The sequence below is a fragment of the Perognathus longimembris genome, chromosome 2 (genome assembly GCF_023159225.1).
Source record: "Perognathus longimembris pacificus isolate PPM17 chromosome 2, ASM2315922v1, whole genome shotgun sequence".
In the NCBI taxonomy this organism is placed as follows: Eukaryota; Metazoa; Chordata; class Mammalia; order Rodentia; family Heteromyidae; genus Perognathus; species Perognathus longimembris.
The window spans coordinates 20,827,239-20,847,414 of record NC_063162.1 but is presented as its reverse complement, the minus strand read 5'-3'; the positions used below and the strand labels follow the sequence as shown (position 1 = coordinate 20,847,414).

Sequence of the window (20,176 nt, the reverse complement as noted above, 5' to 3'; positions counted from 1 at the left end):
TCTTCCTTTTAAACGTGGTCATGTGAGATGACCTGACCTCAGCTGTGGCTGAGGGATGGCCTGGACACCTTAGGGAGACAGGGTGTAGAATTGATCCCACTTACAAGGCAAGCAGACCCCTGTGACAGACAGTTACTAACTAGACCCCTGTGCCAGAGATTTGCTTTGTAATTCTCTATTTGAAGTGGGAGCACGAAATTATAGCTGGTAACCTGGTGTGGACTGAGCAAACCCGCAGCAAGGGACCAACTGCTCTCCGGCAAGAACACAGCTGTTGCCAACTATTTGTCCCGGCACTTCTGAGAGCTGGACACCCCCACCCCCACTCTGGTCCTAAAAGGCATGTCTGTATGGGAATGTGTAACTGTAACCGGCAGTCAGGCTGCAAGAGGAGTAGAGGCAGCACACACCCTCTGGTTCCCTGGCCCAGGGGAGGAAGAACCACAGATGAACTCAGATCAGAAGCTTGCTGGGCAGGCAAACACTGAAGGAAGTGCTAGGAGAGCAGATCTCCCTTGGATTGGTGAAGTGAGCATCTCTGTGAAGCCTCAAGCACTTCATTACTGCCCTTATTCATCTCCAGTGTTTGAGCATCCTTTTCCTCATGCCTCTCCCCTAAGAAAAGCTGTGGGCAGAGTGAGCCCAGGAGAGGATGCTGCCCAGTGTGGGAAATAGAATGTGTGGAGCGTCCATCAGGAGGAGAGAGGGGCAACCTGCTTGGACAGGGTGCCTAATGGCTCTGAATATCATCTCTGAAATGCAGATACTAATGCCTTCTTGAAGAGGATACACAAAAGTGTGTGTGTGTGTGTGTGTGTGTGTGTGTGTGTGTGTAAAATATTAGCACCTTGACTGGCAGAGAGTAGGCATTTAAGTTATTTTTGTTTTGTTTTGTTGTTTACTACTGAGCTGAACTCACTCTTGATTATTTTTATTCATTTCCAAAAGGTGCTCAACTGCACGAGTATGGGTAACGAAATGCAGCAGAAATGGTGCCTTTGCCTTTGCAGAGGAGGATGGTGTGGTGGGCAGGGGCCCTGGGTGGTTGGAGAGAGCTCAGGGAGTGCATCTGTCACTGGGGTCTACCCCATGAGCTGACTCAGAGTTACTGTACCAAGATACCATCCATCTCATATTGATATGTCCCAGAACCCCCACTTAGCTGAGGGGGAGAGAGCAGTGGTAGGTAAACATCAAGTTAAAAGCCTCAGCTGAGTTTTGGGATGGCTATTGAGGAAAGTCTTAAAGGACCAGCAGCAGATTTCTAGGCTGGTTTTTGAATAGTGTCCCAGCAGAAAGCTGAACCAGGCCTCTTGAAGGTCCTTCTTGCTCTCTGCTTTCAGGATCCAAACCTTGTCAGAAAAATCTGGAGTGTTAGATTTATATAATTTATATATTTCTGTCAGTTTTGTGTCTGACATTGTAACTATCTCTTATATTGGAGACATGTAAAAGCTGGCCTTCAAAAGACTACTTGATTGTTCCATTTTAAAAGAATGATATACACACGTGTGCGTGTGACTCACATGATTGGTTTTCACCATACGTAGTATATGTTTATTTTTATTTGTGTTCCCTAATCCATGTAACAACTCACACCTTGTGTAGTGTAGTGTTATCCTGTTTCTACAGTGATGCAGGCAGAGGCTTAAAGAAATTTAACTACCTTCCCAAAGTTGCTCAGTTAGCTAGAGAAATGGCAGCTGGAGTTTTTAGGTTTTTAAATCCAAATCCTGGATTTTTGTTTCTATTTAGACGGAATTGCCAGTATCTGTGACAACAGAATAGGATGTCTTGAATGGGACTATCTTATTTGCAGCCTGCCCTGGTAGGGTGTAAGACACTGCTTGCTCTTCATAGTGCTCTTTGTATTTTACTTTGTGGAAGTTTCAGGATTGTACCTCTATAGTGGCTGCCTGAAGACTTTGACCATGTAATGAGCCTGGCTCATACCAAAATATGTAAAGATACACAGCCTGTACTTCCAAGGAATTTATATTCTTTTTTTAAAATTTAATTTTATTGTCAAGGTGATGTACAGAGGGGTTATAATTACATATATAAGGTAATGAGTACATTTCTTGTCGATCATTGTTACTGCCTTCATTTTTCTCCCATTCTCTCCCCCCCCCGCCCCGCCCAAGTTCATTTCCAACATATTGTCTTGTGAGCATTGCTGTTGCAAGGGAAACAACAAAGGGACTTATATTCTAATACAGTTCTATTAAAACATAGATTCTGGCTAGTGTGATGCTACACACCTGAAATCCCAGCTAGTTAGGATGTGGAGATAGGGATGGTCTTGGCTGGAGGCCAGCTGAAGCAACATGTTAGCAAGGCCTCGTCTAGACAAAATAAATGTGTGGTGGCACATACCTGTAGTCCAGCTACATGGGAGGCAGAAGTCAGAGGTAGGGGATCACTAGGTAGTAGGATTACTGGCTTAGGTCAGCCCTAGGTGGAGTGAGGGAGTGAAGGGAGAAAACATCTTAACAAGACTATCCAGGGGCTGGGGATATAGCCTAGTGGCAAGAGTGCCTGCCTCAGATACACGAGGCCCTAGGTTCAATTCCCCAGCACCACATATACAGAAAACCGCCAGAAGCAGCGCTGTGGCTCAAGTGGCAGAGTGCTAGCCTTGAGCGGGAAGAAGCCAGGGACAGTGCTCAGGCCCTGAGTGCAAGGCCCAGGACTGGCCAAAAAAAAAAAGACTATCCAAAAGGGGGGGGGGGCGTGTTTTGGGGATATGGCTCAAGTGACAGAGTACTTGCTTACATACTAGAGCTTGAGTTCAAACCCTAGTACTTCTCCAAAATAAATAAATATAGATTCTGTAGTTCTGGGCCTAGGGCCCAGGACTATATATTATTAAGTTTCCAGGTGTTTCTAACCCAGATTGTTTTTGGCTGTGTTTGGAGAGGCTGGCCTCCAGAGTTTAATGGCATGGAAATAATGGCAAGACAGTGCACTGAGACTGTCCTAGGGGAAATGCTCAGGGCCTAGGGCAGCAGAGGGTAGGGAAGCATCTAAATCAGGCTTGGGCTCCGGGTGGGCATGGCAGGCTTTCTGGAAAAGGTGATATCTGATCTGAGTCTTGAAGGAAGAGTAGGAGTTTACCAGACATCTGAGCTGGGGCAGGAACATTCCAAACAGATCAGGTGGGGACTGTTGTTTTTGTTTGTTCCTGTGCATGAGAAGGGAAACCTGTAAGTCTGCCTGAGACCTGGACTCACCAGGTATTGGTATCCTTTATGAACATAGAGTAGGAGGGACATATTAGGGCCTCATTAGTCCCACAGTGAGTATGGAATCATCACTTCAGTGCCTGTAAAGGACAAGTAGGCCACAGAATGAGTTTTCTCATGCCAAGGACCATGAAGACAGCTGTTTTCAGTATTGACCAAGCAGTGGATGTTTTGGAGACGCTAAAGTTCAGTAGAAGATAGTCTCCTGCTAAACCTTTTGGTGTTTTGTAACCATCTGCCAAATTTTAGATACAACAGACAGATGTGCTATCCCTTATTATCTGAAAAGATCAGAAGATAGATTTTCTAGCTAAAGTAGAATGCAGTTTATATACCTAACACCCTTGTAGATTATGGGTTTTCAGAGAACAAGATTGCAACAGCATGTGCATAGTCCGCTACCCTATGTGAATCCTAGCTTATGTTAGAGTCAGAAAGCATTGATTTGGTAGTGCTGGAAGATTCTTGTGGTCAGCATTCTATATCTGAAATGTATTGTGAAACTTTTCTGTTTAAAGCATTTTGTGGATAGAAATATAAATGCTTACTGGGCTACTTAGGAGGCTGAGATCTGAAGGTCTCAGTTCAAAGTCAGCGTGGGCAGGAAAGTCTGTGAGACTCTTTTCTCCAATAAACTACTCAGAAAAAGCCATAAGTGGCACTGTGGCTCAAAGTAGTAGAGCACTAGCTTTGAACACAAAGAAACTCAGCGAACAGTACCCAGGCCCAGAGTTTAAGCCCCAAGACTGGGGGCGGGGGGAGTAGAAATGCTTTCCCTACCCTCAAGGTTTATAGTCAGGTAGGAGAAATAGAGTAAGTACATGGTCCTACTGTAGAACCAAGTATTGCACTTTAGATGTTAGATGTGTGGAAGGACCAGTTGGTGATAAATTCTAGTTGCTGGAAAGTTCTAGTTGGTGGAATGCAGGCTAGATCTATTAAGATAGTAATTTACATCTTAACTGGAAATGTTGCCTTTCTCTGTGGGAGTTGCCTGCTTTGCCCCAAATAGCCTGCATTGGGAGGTGAGGTGATCCCTGATCTTGGAATTAGTGGTCTCCAATGGAACTGCGATAGATCTTAGACTGTCACAGGGTCCTTTGACCACATTAAAATTTCTCATGGCAGGGGTCAACTCCTGCCCTAAGAGGCTGTTTGTTAACCCTCTTCTTTTGGGAGGGGGCATCCGTTGGGAGCTTGAACTCAAGGCCTGGGTACTGTCTCTGAGCTCTTTTGCTCAAGGCTAGTATGCTACCACTTTGAGCCACAGCTCTACCTCCAGCTTTTGAGTAGTTAATTGGAGATCAGAGTCTGTCTGCCTGAGCTGGCTTTGAAGGGCGATCCTCAAATCTCATCCTCTTCAGTGGCTAGCATTATAGGGGTGAGCTACCAGTGCCCAGTTTGTTTTTTCCTCTTGAAATGAGGTTCTTGCTGCATTGCACTTGGTGTGTTGGCATTGAACTCAGTCCACCTGGCTCAGCATCTGGAGTAGCTGGAATTGTATATGTGCACATCAATGTGCTCACTAATCTTGGAAGAGAGAGCTGGTATAGGTCTTTGTTTGACTCTTTGCTGTGTGTAATGCAGCAGCTAAAAACACTGACCTCTGTTACTCCTTGGACACAGAAAGAACCTTTAGGAGGATGTGAGTAGAGTTGGCCCTGGGTTTGACACCCAGTCCAAGCTTTCAGGGCAGGGGCTTTGATGGGGAGGGGACTTTGCTAACTACCTTGTTCAACCCTGCACTGATCAATATTGGCCAACACTTCCTTGAATCATTTGTTACCTCCCTATGATGGCTACCCTTGAGGGCAGAGGTCCTGTCTCCTTGTTACTGTAAGGAAAGTGGAACTCTAGATCTGGTGTGATGTGTAGTGGTATGGGAGGGGAGCATCGTCTGCCCCCTTGAAACCCTCTGGTTTGAGTTAGGTGTTATCCTGCAACCTGCTGTAAGCTGCTTAATTTCCTGTCTGCTCTGTGCTCTGCAGCAGACCATGCATTGACTCCCTGTCACCCTGACCTTGGCTGCTTAGCCTCCCTCCACCTGGTTCAGGACAAATTAAGCAAGAACCTGGTTAGCGGTATATAAAGCAGCAGACGCCAAGGTGACACTTGTTTGTACTACCAAAGGTTGAAGCTGGAATCCTTATCTGAATTGATTGTAAAAATCCTATAAGTAAAAGCTCCAGGGAACACTTGCTGCTGTCACCTGAAGGTGAGCAAGATGGTTAAGTTTTGAACACCCAGCCATCTCTGTTCAGAGAGGCTGCAGCTTATTTTCCATTCACCATGTCTGATGAGAAAACAGTGGACAGGACAGTAACCTAATGGAAAAAAGGACTGTATCTGCTGATTTTGAAACTTGTATCTAGGATAGAGCCAAAGAAAATAGTTACCTCCTCCAGTGATATCCCATGAGTTTGAACCACCCCTTTCCACTGCTTTTTCCTTGATGAGGTAAATTTTAGTCCATAAAAACAGAATAATTTGGTGCTATTTTTAAAACTGCTATAAAATTCCTTCTTCTTTCATTTCCTTGCAGGCATACAACTGGGTTCTTAACTCTCCCTCTTCACCACTTTTTGCTATTGTTGCTAGTTTATAACAACAATGAGTTTACACAGCCCTAAATATTGACTACCTTGGCCATTTCTTATAGCCATTGCTTCTTTGGGCAGGATTGAACTGAACTTGAGCCTTGGACCTTTCAAGAATGTTCTGTTGCTGGTTGCTGGAGTAGTGATTCAATGGTGGGAGGTGATCTGCTGGCGTGGTGTGCGCACCCATAGTGTCAGCAATCAGAAGGCTGAGTGAGGCAGGAGGATCCCAATCTAGGTTCTGGGTCACTTTGGGCAACATAGCCAGTCCTTGTCTCAAAATAAACCAAAGTGGGCTGGAAAAATGGCCTAGTGGTAAAGTGCTCGCCTCGTATACATGAAGCCCTGGGTTCGATTCCTCAGCACCACACATATAGAAAAAGCTGGAAGTGGTGCTGTGGCTCAAGTGGTGGAGTGCTAGCCTTGAGCAAAAGGAAGCCAGGGACAGTGCACAGGCCCTGAATTCAAGCTCCAGGACTGGCAACCCCCCCTGCCCCCCCAGAAAAAAATAAACAAAAGAAAATGAAAATCCTGGGAGGAAATTTAACTTTAAATTGTTTCAATAGGACAGAGGAGGGGCAATGACAGAGAACCAGCAGTTCTGGATAGAAGATTTGCTTTGTGAATGGCTACACTGTGGTACACCGACTTCTTTTCCTGAAAGGATCTGTGGTTCCCCATATCCTGTATGAAGGAGACAAGAGTATTTGTGACTTTTTGGTTCTTTTGCTTAACACGTGATTTCAGGCGCTTCCATTGAACAGTGATCTCAGTCTTGGTTTCAAACACTGCCTAACTTAGGTAGTTTTCATCAGGAGTTTGCAAGTCAGTGATTACCTACCAGGTAAGTGCTGCAAACACCTGTGACCTCCTATGCCCTCTGGGTGTGACACTGGAGTATTTGAGGAAGTCTTGGATTTACTAGGATATTCCACTGCCAGCAAAACCAAAACGTGTAATCCACTCCTCCATCTTCATGTGAGGTTCTGGATTTATGGGCTACACTCAGATGGTGCTGGGTTTCTGTGAGGAACCATGGCCAGAGCGCAGCCCCAGGAGTTTAACTCCATGCTGCTTATACAGTGTACTAACAGGTGTGAGGAGCCCAGCAGGGAGGGAAAATAGCTCCTAGGATTACCTGATCCCCCAATTCCCATTTTCTTTGCCTTTTCTCTTCCATTTCCTTTCCCTTTCCCTTTGTTTTATTTTTGAGATTAACAGTGGCTGCCTGGGATGGCCTACACTTGTGATCTTTCTCCACTTTCCAAGTGTTTGGGATAATAGGTTTGCTCTACCATGCCTAGCTTGTACACTACCTAAGGTTTTTGTTTGTTTTGTTTTTATTTTGCTAGATTTTGTGAGGTTAATATCAATCCTAGCCTTGGAGAGTTTGCAGGGCACAGAGCCTATAAGGCAGTCAGGAAACCAAATTGGGTGGAGCACCATTCTGTATGTGAGTGTATGGTATAATTTGGCAAGAACAGAACTTGTAAACTAGGGCAAATTTTGTTTCCCATCCCTCCCATGACATTTGTGATACCTAGATATTGTTGGTTGTCACAAGGAGATGAGTAGTTGTCACTGCTATCTAGTGAGTAGAGGCCAGGAATGCTTCTAAGCTTCTTAACAATTTAAAAGGGAGTCTCCTATAACAGCAGTGTCTGACTCCTGAGGCCAGAAATTCTAAGATAAGAGACTTTAGGGTAGAAACTCCTGATGTACAGTCTGCTGTGGTTAGTGAGGAAGGTGGTCTGAATTTTTTGTTTGATGTTAATGTTTCTGAAATAGGGTCTTGCTAACCTTCCCTAGGCTGTCTTCATACTGGCAATCCTCCTGCCTCTGCCTTGTAAGTAGCTGAGATTACAGTTGTGGATCTTCATGCCTGGCTTGGTTTGTTTTAATAAATGGAAATCTAGTGTGCTTTTTCTTTCTGTGTTCCAAGCCATGTATGTCAATTACCTGCTTAGAGATTTGGAATCTTGCCATCTTTTTTTTTTGGCCAGTCTTGGGGCTTGAACTCTCAGCTTCTGGGCACTGTCCCTGAGCCTCTTTAGCTCAAGGCTAGCACTCTCATCACTTGAGCCACCGTGTCACTTCAGCCTTTTTTTTTTTCCTGTTTATGTGGTACTGCTAGGCAAGCACTCTACAACTAAGCCACATTCCCAGTCCCGAATCTTGACATCTTGATTGTCCCTTTAATCAGAAGGTACTATGTCTTATCAAGAACAAGTAGTCATTTTTTAAATTAACTAAAGTGTTTTGTGAGGAGTAGATAAAACTAAACCTTTCTGGAACTGACATCGCATCTCTTACTAAGAATAATCTGTATAACCACCTCCAGGCAGAGTAGGATCTCAGTAGTAAGTAGATAACGTTACACAGTTAATAAAATAATTAAGTTCTAGTTATCTATCTATCTATCTATAGGCCAGGTACCTATTGCTGTGGCTTAGGTGTGCTGTAGTCTGTTTCTCAAAACATAACAAATCCCCTTTTTTTCTAAATAATCTTGATCTGTTTTTAACCTCTTAAGTGCGAGGCTAACACTTCAGAACATTCATGTTAAAAAATTTTTTTTCCAGAGTATTTTGGAGACAAAGTCTGTGGGTTCCAAAGACTTATTTTGTATCTGTTTGCAGAAAGACCTTTTTTTTTTTTTTTTTTTTTGGCCAGTCCTGGGGCTTGGACTCAGGGCCTGAGCACTGTCCCTGGCTTCTTTTTGCTCAAGGCTAACACTCTGCCACTTGAGCCACAGCGCCACTTCTGGCCATTTTCTGTATATGTGGTGCTGGGGAATTGAACCCAGGGCCTCATGAATACGAGGCAGGCACTCTTGCCACTAGGCCATATCCCCAGCCCAGAAAGACCATTTTTAATGTGACCCTTTGCCTGAAGTAGAAGTAAACAATTTCTCCAACAGTTTTGAGCTTTTTGCTGGCCATAAATCTCCAGTGCTGGTCTCTAGGCAGCTACACCAGGCATGTTCTGTGGTGTGATTTCTACTCTGCTCCCTGCAAAAGCCTGCTGCAGTGGGATGGGACTGCTGAGAAAAGGATGGAGGACACTGAGAATGTGCTTCGAATGAGGATTGAGAAGTAGCAGGTACTCACTGTCAGATGGAAGTGGTGACTCTTAAATCACATCAGCAGTAAATGACTTTGGGCCTTCGGTATTCAGATCACCTTGGAAACTAGTCTTCTTTCTTGGCAAAGAAGTAGATATTTTATTAGACCAAGAGCCATTTTCCGGATACAATAAGGAGATTGATGAGCTAGAACCCAGTCACAGAGTATGGAACTAAAATTCAGAAGAGCAGAGATTGACAATCCTGGCTGACTCTCAAGGTTGTTTTCCTCATCTCTATGAAGGGAGTGGTGGCACCTGACATCTTGCAGGTGACTCTTGTAAATAGTGTAAGAAGCCTACTCTGTACAAATATGAATGATGCATTATATGTGTATATTTACGTTTGTACAAATGTCATCATTGCTACAAATGATAATCTTAAGGCTTGACATAAATCATTAAGTAATAAAAGAGCTGGAAGCGTAGCTCAGTGGTAGATTGCTTGCCTTCCACAAGAGGGGCCCTGGGTACAATCCCTAGCAATACACATATACACTTTCTGTTGATTAGATTGTACTTAGGAAGGAAAAACTAAATGTGACTATTTTTGGAAGCTTTTCAGCAAAAAAATAATAAAAGATTAAAACCTTTAAAACAAACAAGCAAAAACCAAACTTGAATGATTACAAAGTGCCTCAAAGGCAAAGTCCACGTTACCTGTGGATTTTGTGTCTGTTAGCATCCAACATGTAAGGTTCGGATAACCAGTAAGCATTATCTCCACTCATGTTTGAGCATCACGCTCCCTTTTCCTAGCTGTATAATTGTTCTGAATATCAGCTTCCCTGTTTCCAGTAAAAAGGGAAATAAGAGACAAGTGAAAACATCTTTGTGCTTGCTACACAGTCAACTGGGCAGAACTGGTTCTCTTTTCCATGTGCTGTGTGTGGCAGGAAGCATTCCTGATCATCACAAGATATTCCCCTCCTACAGTGGAGAGGGCCCTTCATTGTCAGGGCACCTATTTGCCACTAGATGTGTGAGGTGTTGCTTGTCTGATGTTTTTGTTTGGTTTTCTTTAGCCTACTTTAACCTCAACTGTCACTACTAAACTTTTGGGCACGAGGGGATAAATGTGCCCACAGGAACCAGCATTGAAAAGAGTCAGACCAAAGAAATCTTTGGGCTATCGAGAGGAGGCACAGGTTGGAGGTACAGAGACTGTGGTGAAGCTGGAGCTCATGCATGTCCCTACACCAGCCTCTCGTGACTTGTGGGGACAAGGGGGTTCTGATTTTTCAAGAGAAACTGGAAATCTGGATTTTTATATAAATCTTTATTTTAAATGTTGATGTTTATTCCACTTTTTTAAAGTTAAAAAAGAAAGATTAGTTTAAGAAAGTGAGGAACAGTGATAGAGGTGAGTTGGATCAAAGCATATTTGATACATATATCAACATGTTAAAGTGGAACCTTTTGTACAACTAATTGATGCTAGTAAAAATGTGGGAAAGATTAAATGAGTACATGGCAAAGGAAAAGAAAAGAAAAAAACAAAGAGAAAAATAAGGTACCCTGGGACATAGACTTGCCTCATGGGATCATCTGTGGACAAATGATGGGCACCTATTCTACCTGCATGCCACCTGTACATGCATGCCACCTGTTCCTGCTATTTTAGCCCTCAGCTCTGCACGGCCCTTGTATAAGAAGTTGTACTTCTTAGTGACCTGGTCTATGGCAGAAGAGGGCAGGATTGCCCGGATACCTTGAGGTGGGCCTGCCTTTCCTTCTGAGGATGTGGAGGGTGAGTGTCCAGCCCAACTCCACAGGTGGCCTTGACTTGTGCTGGAGGGCAAGGCAACCTTGAGACCTTTGGGTATGTTGCAACTTCCGATTTTTGTTCTGGGATTTTCCTACCAAGACAAGTGGCTTTCTCCCCTTACCCCCCTCCCCCCCTCTGAATTTGTTATTCAGGTTCTTAATAGCACGCAGGAAATAGGTTTTAATTTCTTTGCTGGCTGCTCTGTTGGGGACTGTTTAATGAGGATCCATTTGCAGTGCAGCTTTGGGAAGTGGCAGTACTGGCTAGATGACAGTATACTAAGCTAATGTGCTACCTCTTTTCAACATTTATACCTATGATTTGTTATGCATTTTAATGTTTTTAAGTAGTTGTACAAAAGATGCATATTTTTTAGTGGAATGAAGCAAAGGGAATAAAAATAACTTCACATGCCTTGATCCTAAGAAGTACTCTTGAAGTGAACTGTGTTAGGACATGGTCTGGGAATGTGGCTTAGCGGTAGAGTGCTTGCCTAGTATGCATGAGCCCTGCGTTCGATTCCTCAGCACCACATACACAGAAAAAGCCAGAAGTGACTCTGTGGCTCAAGTGGTAGAGTGCTAACCTTGAGCAAAAAGAAGCCAGGGATAGTGCTCAGGCCCTGAGTTCAAGCCTCAGGACTGGCCAAACAAATAATCATAATAACAACAATAATAAAAACCCATAGAGCTGGACACCAGTGGCTCACACCTGCAATCCAAGCTACTCAGAAGGCTGAGATCTGATGATTGCAGTTTAAAGCCACTGTGGCAGGAAAGCCCAGGAGAGTTATCTCCAATTAGTTACCAAAAAAGCTGGAAGTGGAGCTGTGGCTCAAATGGTAAAGTGCTAGCCCATAGATAGTGCCTAGGCCCTGAGTTCAAGCCCCAGGTCTGGCACACAAAACAACAACAACACACACACACTCCCTCCCTCCCTCCCTCCCTCACTCTGTTTTAGAGGCCATGCTTAGGATGCATCCTGGGCAGTGGATTTCAAATGTCACCTTATGGGATAAACATAACCAGGAGCATGTTCTTTTTTTTTTTTTTTTTGGCCAGTCCTGGGCCTTGGACTCAGGGCCTGAGCACTGTCCCTGGCTTCTTCCCGCTCAAGGCTAGCACTCTGCCACTTGAGCCACAGCGCCGCTTCTGGCCATTTTCTGTATATGTGGTGCTGGGGAATCGAACCTAGGGCCTCGTGTATCCGAGGCAGGCACTCTTGCCACTAGGCTATATCCCCAGCCCCCAGGAGCATGTTCTTTAAAAGACAACTTTTCATCCACTGTCCCCAGAGGTTCCCAGTCTATTCCCCCCCACCCCAAACTGAGGATGTAACCCAGAATTTCACACTTGGTAGGTAAGTTCTGTGCCATGTAAAATACCAACCCTTTTGTTTTTTTGGAGATAGGGTCTTGCTAACTTTGCTACCCCCCTTCTCCCCCCAAAGCTGGCTTTTTGACTCTCCTGCATCACCAGACCTGGCTCAGTCTGCATGCATTCCTAACAAATATCCAAGGTGATTTCATGAATTACATTTTGGGAAACACACTAATCCATTATTCTATTACATTTGTTGGCTAAGTGTGTTTTGTTGTTTGGAAGCAAATTCTCAAGTTATAGTAAATAGACCTTATTGTTCTCCCAAGCAGAGACCTCAGAATGTCTCTTTGCAGTACACACTGCAGGCATGTCTGGAAGCATGCTGCCTCTGTTCTAGGCTTTGCTCAAATATATCAATAGCTCTGTCTTTGGCTTTACCTTTTAGAGGACTCCATCTAGAGAGTGGGGATTGGATGTGCCTGAGTCAGAGCCTTTACAGTCTAAACCACACTGTCAGACCAAAGCCAGGAGGCTAAATCTTGTAAGACAATTTTACTGCTTGGTTAGGGGAATCTGCCCACCTAGCCTAGTCTATTCATTCACTCTTTTGGAAAATTGCCGAATTCAACTAAATAGCTTAAAACTGCATTTTCCCCTAGCTTCCTAGTGCACTTGAGGCAGAATCTTGGTTAGCTGCTTAGCAATGACTTTATCGGAATGGATGGAATTGAGCTCCTTTAGCTAACTAATTTAGTAATTGTCAGGTATGAGATGTACTGTAGAGCATACAGAAGGTACTATACAACAACCCTACTACCCAAGAAAAAGAGATTAGACTCACAGGATGGAAACAGTAGGACAGGACTCTTGTTCCATTATTCTTCTTGATTTTATTCTTCCATCCCCAACTCTTCAGTAATCTCTTTCCACTCAGTTCAGAATATCTGCCCTTGAAAAATTCCACTCCCTTAGCTTCATGAACAGTCTTAAAAACCAGTAGTATTAGGAATAACATGATCTTAGCTTTCTGATTATAAAAGTATAGGTAAATCTATGAAGCTTTATTAAAGAGTATTTGTCATGACCACCTATAAATCTTTTTCCAAGGTCCTCGCACTCAAAGTACTACCTTTTCAGAATTTGAAGATTCTATTTAGAATAAAGCAAAAAGAGCTTATTTTAAGTTAAAGATGCTTGCTATTTTTCCTCATCTTGCTATTTTAAAATATGTCTTGTTTATGATGACTTTGTTATCCTTTGGTTACCGAGCAGTACCCAAATTAGAAAAAAAAAAAACTGTCTCAGCAGAATGTGCAATGTTAGATTTGGTTTCCTTTGTAGAAAGCTTTCTTGTTTTAAGAACGAAAGGAAAATTGGTTTGGCTGCTTATTCTGCAGTAGCTGTTGCTTTTGTCTGGGACCAATAAAAAGGGAGGGGCTTTGACGAGTAAATGTTAAGAGATGCACCAATATTTTTATATCTATTAAAATCTCCACCATGATCTAAGGGAGAAACTAACTAATGCTTTGGATATAAGGCATTTGAAGTTGGGCATTTGCTCATTCTCTGTTCTCCTTTATCTGTATCCCTGAGATCCTCTGCACTCAGCCACCCTTCTCTCTCTTCCTTGAGTACACTGGCTCCTTCCTACTTTGATGTCTTTGCATGAGCCTGACATTTCTTTTGCCTGGGACTGTTCCTGCAGGTCTGCTTAAGAAGGGGCCTTCGGACCATTCAGGTTTCACTTGAAATGCCACCTCCTCACAGAGGCCTTTCCTAACAACCCCATCTCCATCCTAAACTTTTGTTCTGGCTTCCTGTTTTGTTATCCATGTGGAACTTATTACTATTCAACTGCTAATTTTGTTACTAGTCAGTGTTGTTCACTAGGATATGTCTAAGATCTTTTTGTCTTTGGTCTATTCTGCGGTTTCATATAATATGCCTTGGACTGGAGGTGTGTGGTTCAAATGGTAGAGTGCCAGCTGTGAACAAAGAATCCAAGCAAGAGCTTGAGGCCTTGAGTTCAAGCCCTAGTGTCAGCACAAAAACAATGTAGTGTCATATAATGTGCTTAAGTGTGAGTTTATCTGAAATTTCCCTATTTTTAACTGGTTCTGGAAAGTTTTCAGTTATCTCTTCAATTATCACCTCGCCTCACTTTCTTGAACTTCTTGTTTTTAATTTCCCATTACCATGTTTTCCTAATTGGGAGAAGCATTTGTTGGATAGTTTTCTCAGATCTGTTCTATAGATCGGTGTGATAATTCTCTTTAACTTGGTCTAATCTCTGTCAAAATCATATGCTGAGCTTTTAATTCCAATAACTTTCTCAATGAATTTTATTTTTACTTTTTTCTTCAAATTTATCTGCTACTAGCTCCTCTGTTTTGGAAATGTTCTTTATGGTAATGTGGCTTAGTGGTAGAGTGCTTGGTTAGCATGCATGAAGAAGCCCTGGATTTGATGCCTTAGCACCACATATATAGAAAACGGCCAGAAGTGGTGCTATGGCTCAAGTGGTAGAGTGCTAGTCTTGAGCAAAAAGAAGCTCTGGGGCAGTGCTCAGGCCCTGAGTTCAAGCCCTAGGACTGGCAAAGAAAAAAAATCAATGTTCTTTCTCAGCTGGGCACTGGTGACTTAGGCATATAATGTTAACTACTCAGGAAGCTGAGATCTTCAGTTTGAAGCTAGCCCAGGCAGGAAAGTCTGTGAGACTCTTTGTCTCCAAAAAACCAGAGTAGAGCTATGGTTCAAAGTGGTAGAGTGCTAGCCTTCAGCAAAAGAACTCAAGGACAGTGCCTAGGCCCTGAAGGACATTCAAGCCCATGACCAAAAAGAAAAAGGTTCTTTCATATGTTTTGAATTATTCCTCTTTGGCTTTAATCTTACACTTCATGCACTATCAGATCCTATCTTTTTAGTTGTTTCTCCCTCAGGTAGAATATTCTGCTATTTGTTGAATCTCCCAAATCTTGTTTGTAATGTTTATATTACTTTTGCATACGGTTTAGTTTTGTAAATTTTTGTATTGGAATGTGAACTCATCTTAAGCAGAGCTTTGTGGGAATCCTTCAAGTTTCACGGTGAGGGTAGATCTCTTCAGGGCTTTACATTTTATGTATGTTGCAGACCTGATGCCAGCCTGAGACCAATTCCCCCCCCCCCCCTTTTGAAACAGTCTCATTATGTAATCCAGTCTGGCGGTGAGTTTGTGATCCTTCTGAAGCCTTAGTCTCACAAGTGCTGGAATTATAGGTATGCACCACCACACCCAGCGTAGGATCACCTTTTCGTGTTAGATGTTTAGCTTGGGGAGTCTCCGACCTGTAAGTAGTACAATGCAAATGTCAAGTTCATTTGAAGGAAGGCCTGTGATCAGATCACCAGAGATAGCTTTTTCCTCTCTGCCCCTTTCTTATTATCATTGTGTGACCGTACTCTATTTTCCCCCCTTAATCTGTTCTGTTTTTGAGAGTTCCAGATGCATATTGGGTCTCAATTGTAGCTCCTGGTTTTACAGGGCCCAAACCAACAATTCAGCCTACTCTCCAGGCAACCAGAAAGGCCTGCTTCACTTATGAGTGATGTCATTATTGGTTTTCTTTGTAAGCTCAGCTTACAAAGAATATTGTTACATAGCCAGTATTTCTAGGATTTGGAAGTAGAAAACCTTAAAATTACTTGCTTAGCTGTATTGTTAGAAGCAGATTCCCCCTCCCCAATATCTCTTGCTCATTGCTTATAGCTGTATCATCCCACAGAGTGCCTAGCACATGGCAAGGGAGGGGGGTCAGATAGAAAAGAGGGAGCCAGTGCATAGTTCAGTAACTTAGGAGCCCAACTTTACCCCTCCCCCTCCCTCTCCCTCTCTCTCTCCCCAAGTCCAGGGGCTTGAACTCAGGGCCTGAGCACTGTCCCTGGCTTCTTTTTCCTCAAGGATAGCACTCTGCCATTTGAGCCACAGCGCCACTTCTGGCTTTCTCTCTCTCCTTCCTCTCTCTTTTTCCCAGTCCTGGGGCTTGAATTCAGGGCCCTGAGCATTGTCCCTGAGCTTATTTTGCTCAAGGCTAGCATTCTACCACTTGAGCCACAGCGCCACATCTGGCCTTTTCTGTTTATATGGTACTGAGAAATCAAACCCAGGGCTTCATGCATGCAAGTCAAGTACTCTACCATTAAGCCACATTCCCAGCCCACCTCTCTCCCTTTCTCTTTTTCCTTCCTTCCTTCCTTCCTTCCTTCCTTCCTTCCTTCCTTCCTTCCTTCCTTCCTTCCTTCCTTCCTTCCTCCCTCCCTCCCTCCCTCCCTCCCTCTCTCCCTTCCCCCTCCCCCTCTCCCCTTCTCTCCCCATCCCTTCCTTCCTTCTGTCAGTCATGGGGCTTGAACTCAGCGTCTGGGCACCATCCCTGAACTCCTTTTGTTCAAGGCTAGTGCTCTTCCACTTGAGCCACAGCTCCATTTCTGTCTTTTCAGTCATTAATTGGAGGTAAGAGTCTTATGAACATCCCTGCCCAGGCTAGCTTTGAACCACCATCCTCAGATTTCAGTCTCCTGAGTACCTAGGATTATACAAGTGAGCCACTGGTACCTGGCTGGAGCCAAACGTTTCTGTTAGAAATTTGTCCTTTTAGGGAGAGCCAGAGGTAGTTAGTGCTCCAAAGTCATTCATATCAAGTTGCCAAGAAAGTTGTCACCTGTGCTTTAAACGTTCAGTGGTAGACTTCAGTGCTGCTTCTTTTCACTCTTAAACTTTAAAACTTTACTGATTTCCTAAGAACATGAAGATGGTGTTGCCATCAGCCAGTTCCTAGCACGGTTTGTAGCACCATAAATTCGCAAATTAAAACTATGCCTGGGGGAACCATTACTGCCCAGTGACTCCTTTTATGTTGGTACTGAGAAAGTTCCTACACTGATTAGATTGACCTTTACAGTGGCTCCACTAAGAATAGTAACTACAAGACATGGAAACTGCTAAGGAAAATGTTGTCCATCCAACACTTTATGCTGCCGCAAGAGATGAGATAATTTTTTGCATGTGTGCAAAAGTCATATTGCTAAGTCTTTTCCATTGTAAAAAATGATCTTTCCAGTTTGGTGTTGGTCTTGTTTGTTTCTTTGTGCCTGTTTTTTTTTGTTGTTTTTTTTTTAAATTGGTTGTGGGGCTTGAACTTATGGCCTGGACACTGTCCCTGAGCTGTTAGCCTCAAGGCTAGCACTGTACTACTTTGAGCCATAGCTCTACTTCTGGTTTTCTGGTGGTTAACTGGAGATAAGAGTCTCATGGACTTTCCTGCCCAGGCTGGCTTTGAACCATGATCCTCAGATCTCAGCCTCCTGAGTAAGCTCGTGAGCCACCAGCCCCTGGCTGTGCCTGTTTTGTTTGGTGACCATGTGTGCTCTGTGGCCCCAGGGCTGGCAGCAGGGACCTATAACAGTGGGGATCCTAGCAGTTGTTCCTGAAGTGACAGTCTCAGCATAAGAACACTTGTTTTTTCCATGCAAAGTTCCCTTTTGACAAGTACTGTGTTTCTAGCATTTATTATTTATTATTTATTTTTTTTCTGTTGTGGGGTTGAACTCAGGGCCTGGGTGTTGTCCCTGAGTTCTTTTATGTTCAAGGCTAGCATGCTACCACTTTGAGCCACAGCACTACTTCCGGTTTTTTGGTGGTTAATTGGAGCACAGCTTCTCCTGCCTGGGCTGGTTTTGAACTGTGATCCTCATATCTCAGCTTCCTGTGTAGCTAGGATTATAGGTTGAGCCACCAGTGCTTGGTATATTTGTTGTTGTTGTTGTTTTGTTTTTTTAAGCCATGGAATTTGTATGAATGGAAGCTTAACCAGGAAGATGATCACTTTAAAATGCAAGTCTGATCTTCTCACTTCCCAGCACTGCAAGGTTCCTGTTTACCTAACTTCCCTACCTATCTTTTGAACCATCTCCTAGCCAATGAGATTTGATACCATTTTCTCTGCCTGGAATGTTCTTTAAATCCCTTTTCTCTAGTTATCCTGTTGATTTCAGTTTCATCTTACCTTCTTCCCAGAAGCAGTTCTGGGCTTTCTTGATTAACTCTCTAAATCTTCTCTTTCATAGACTTAGATACAGTTCGATCTTTGTGATTATTTTTATCATCTTTCATTAGACTACAAAGCTTCATGGGGACCATTCCCTGGTGGTGTTTGCTTATGGGCCTGTTGTCTTCCCCATCCCACCCCAACTCAGAGCAGTTATGGTGAAACACTCAGAAAATGTTGAAGGAAGAAATGCAAGCCCTGCTTTCCATACCAAGACTGAGTTCTGTTCTACTTTTCAGAAGAATAGTGAAGGAAAGTTTGACTTTTTGAGCAAGAAGGGAGAGGTCTCATGCATGGCCCGGATCTTGTTGCTCAGAAGATAAGGTATATTGTTTGTAAAGTCTACAAGGGTTGAGCCATTATCTTTTCTGCCAAAAAGGTAAATCATCCTGTTTGGTTTAGGATTTTTAAGCAGCTAAGAATGGAAAGCAACTGAAGAGGTATGGCTTTATCTAAGTAGGCTGTAGCTTAATGTTTAAGACTTCAGAGTCTGGCTAGGCAGAGATGGCTCAATCTTAGCTACTCAGAAGTCTGTCTGAGATCTGGCCAGGAAGTCCATGAGACTTTTATCTTCAATGAAACACCAGAAAACCAGAAGTGGGGGTCTGGGAATATGGCCTAGTGGCAAGAGTGCTTGCCCTGTATACATGAAGCCCTGGGTTCGATTCCCAGCACCACATATATAGAAAATGGCCAGAAGTGGCTCTGTGGCTCAAGTGGCAGAGTGCTAGCCTTGAGCAAAAAAAAAGAAGCTAGGGACAGTGCTCAGGCCCTGAGTCCAAGGCCCAGGACTGGCAAAAAAAAGAAAACGAAAACCAGAAGTGGAGCTGTGGTTCAAAGTGGTAGAATGCTAGCCTGGAGTGAAAAGGCTCAGGGACAGCGCCCAGTTCAAGCCCACAACTGAACAACAACAACAACAAAAGCTTGGAAAGCATTTTGAACAGTGTCTGGCACCTAGCCAGTATATGTTACATATGAGCTCTGCTGCACCTCAGCTCGCCTGGCATTCCTAAAAGTCTGGTAGTCATGGTCTCATAGCAGCCTGCAATGCCCTGGGGTTGGAGAGATGTCCACAGGGATGTCGCAGGTCATTCTCCGTTTCATCCTCTTGGAAGTGGAGGAGCAAGGCAAGACACATATTTATTATTCAGGACTTTGTGCAACGTAATACATATAATGTGCTTGAAGATGCTTAGCAGAAAAGCAAAGATAATCCTAAAGGGTGCTGAAACTGTTCATTTTGACTTTTCTATTGCATTCTCCAGTTCCTTTTCAATTCTCCTTGTGTCTGGGGCAACCCACATGACCACAGTGAGCTTTCCTGTTCTACATAATGCTCACAGCAGAAAGACAATTCCCATACCAAGATGAATCCAGGAAGCCTTGAGACCTTCACCTGTATTTGAGAGAGGTGGAGGAGAACTGGATGGGGGACCGGATATGCTGGGTTAGTGTGTTTGAAAAACTAAGTCTTCCTGGGAAAGTACAGGCGGGGCAACAAAGAATAGGAGGTCCTGTTTCTACCAGGCCTCCTGCCTTGGAGTGGAAGAGCCAAGAGAAAAAGCTGACACCAGTAGGTCATAAGGGTGCCGCTGTTTAGATTTCAACCGTGTTCTGCTGCACGTCTCGTGTAGGTCCAGTTGGCTGCTTGTACTCAGCCTGGGCCTCATCTGGTGAATTTTCTCCAGAAGGGTCATTAGATTCTTTCATGTGTCTGTGTGTAGGCAGCACAGCACAACCTCTTTTAGAAACTATGTGGACACTTTGAACTTGCTCTTAAAAGCTAGTGCCAGAAGAATGGCATTTGCAGGGCTTGGTGAACTTGGGAGAAACTTTGATGTTCTTATGGAAAGAGTGTTTTGCTCTGAAGCCAGAGACTCTGGATTCCAGCAAAAGCAGCAAGCGTTGCTCTATGTTTTTTCACTGCACCAGCATCCGAGGGGGTCCTCCAGCTGCCTGCTAGGTGTAGGTGTCTTTAGATGTCTTTGGGTGGGCTTGGGAACATAATAATGCAATATTGGGAAGCCCTCACTTTTCC

At 43.7% G+C, this 20,176-nt stretch overlaps 1 protein-coding gene and 1 long non-coding RNA gene across 3 annotated transcripts in view; both read left to right on the top strand.

Annotated features, from left to right (window-relative positions):
• Positions 1 to 20,176, top strand: part of Wbp1l (WW domain binding protein 1 like) — a 58,103-nt gene that overhangs the window by 23,096 nt on the left and 14,831 nt on the right. The gene's annotated exons all lie outside the window — the stretch shown is intronic.
• Positions 4 to 7,449, top strand: LOC125346111. The gene is made up of 3 exons (XR_007209865.1): positions 4 to 893; positions 3,385 to 3,386; positions 7,439 to 7,449. It is a non-coding gene; the product is annotated as an uncharacterized LOC125346111 (long non-coding RNA).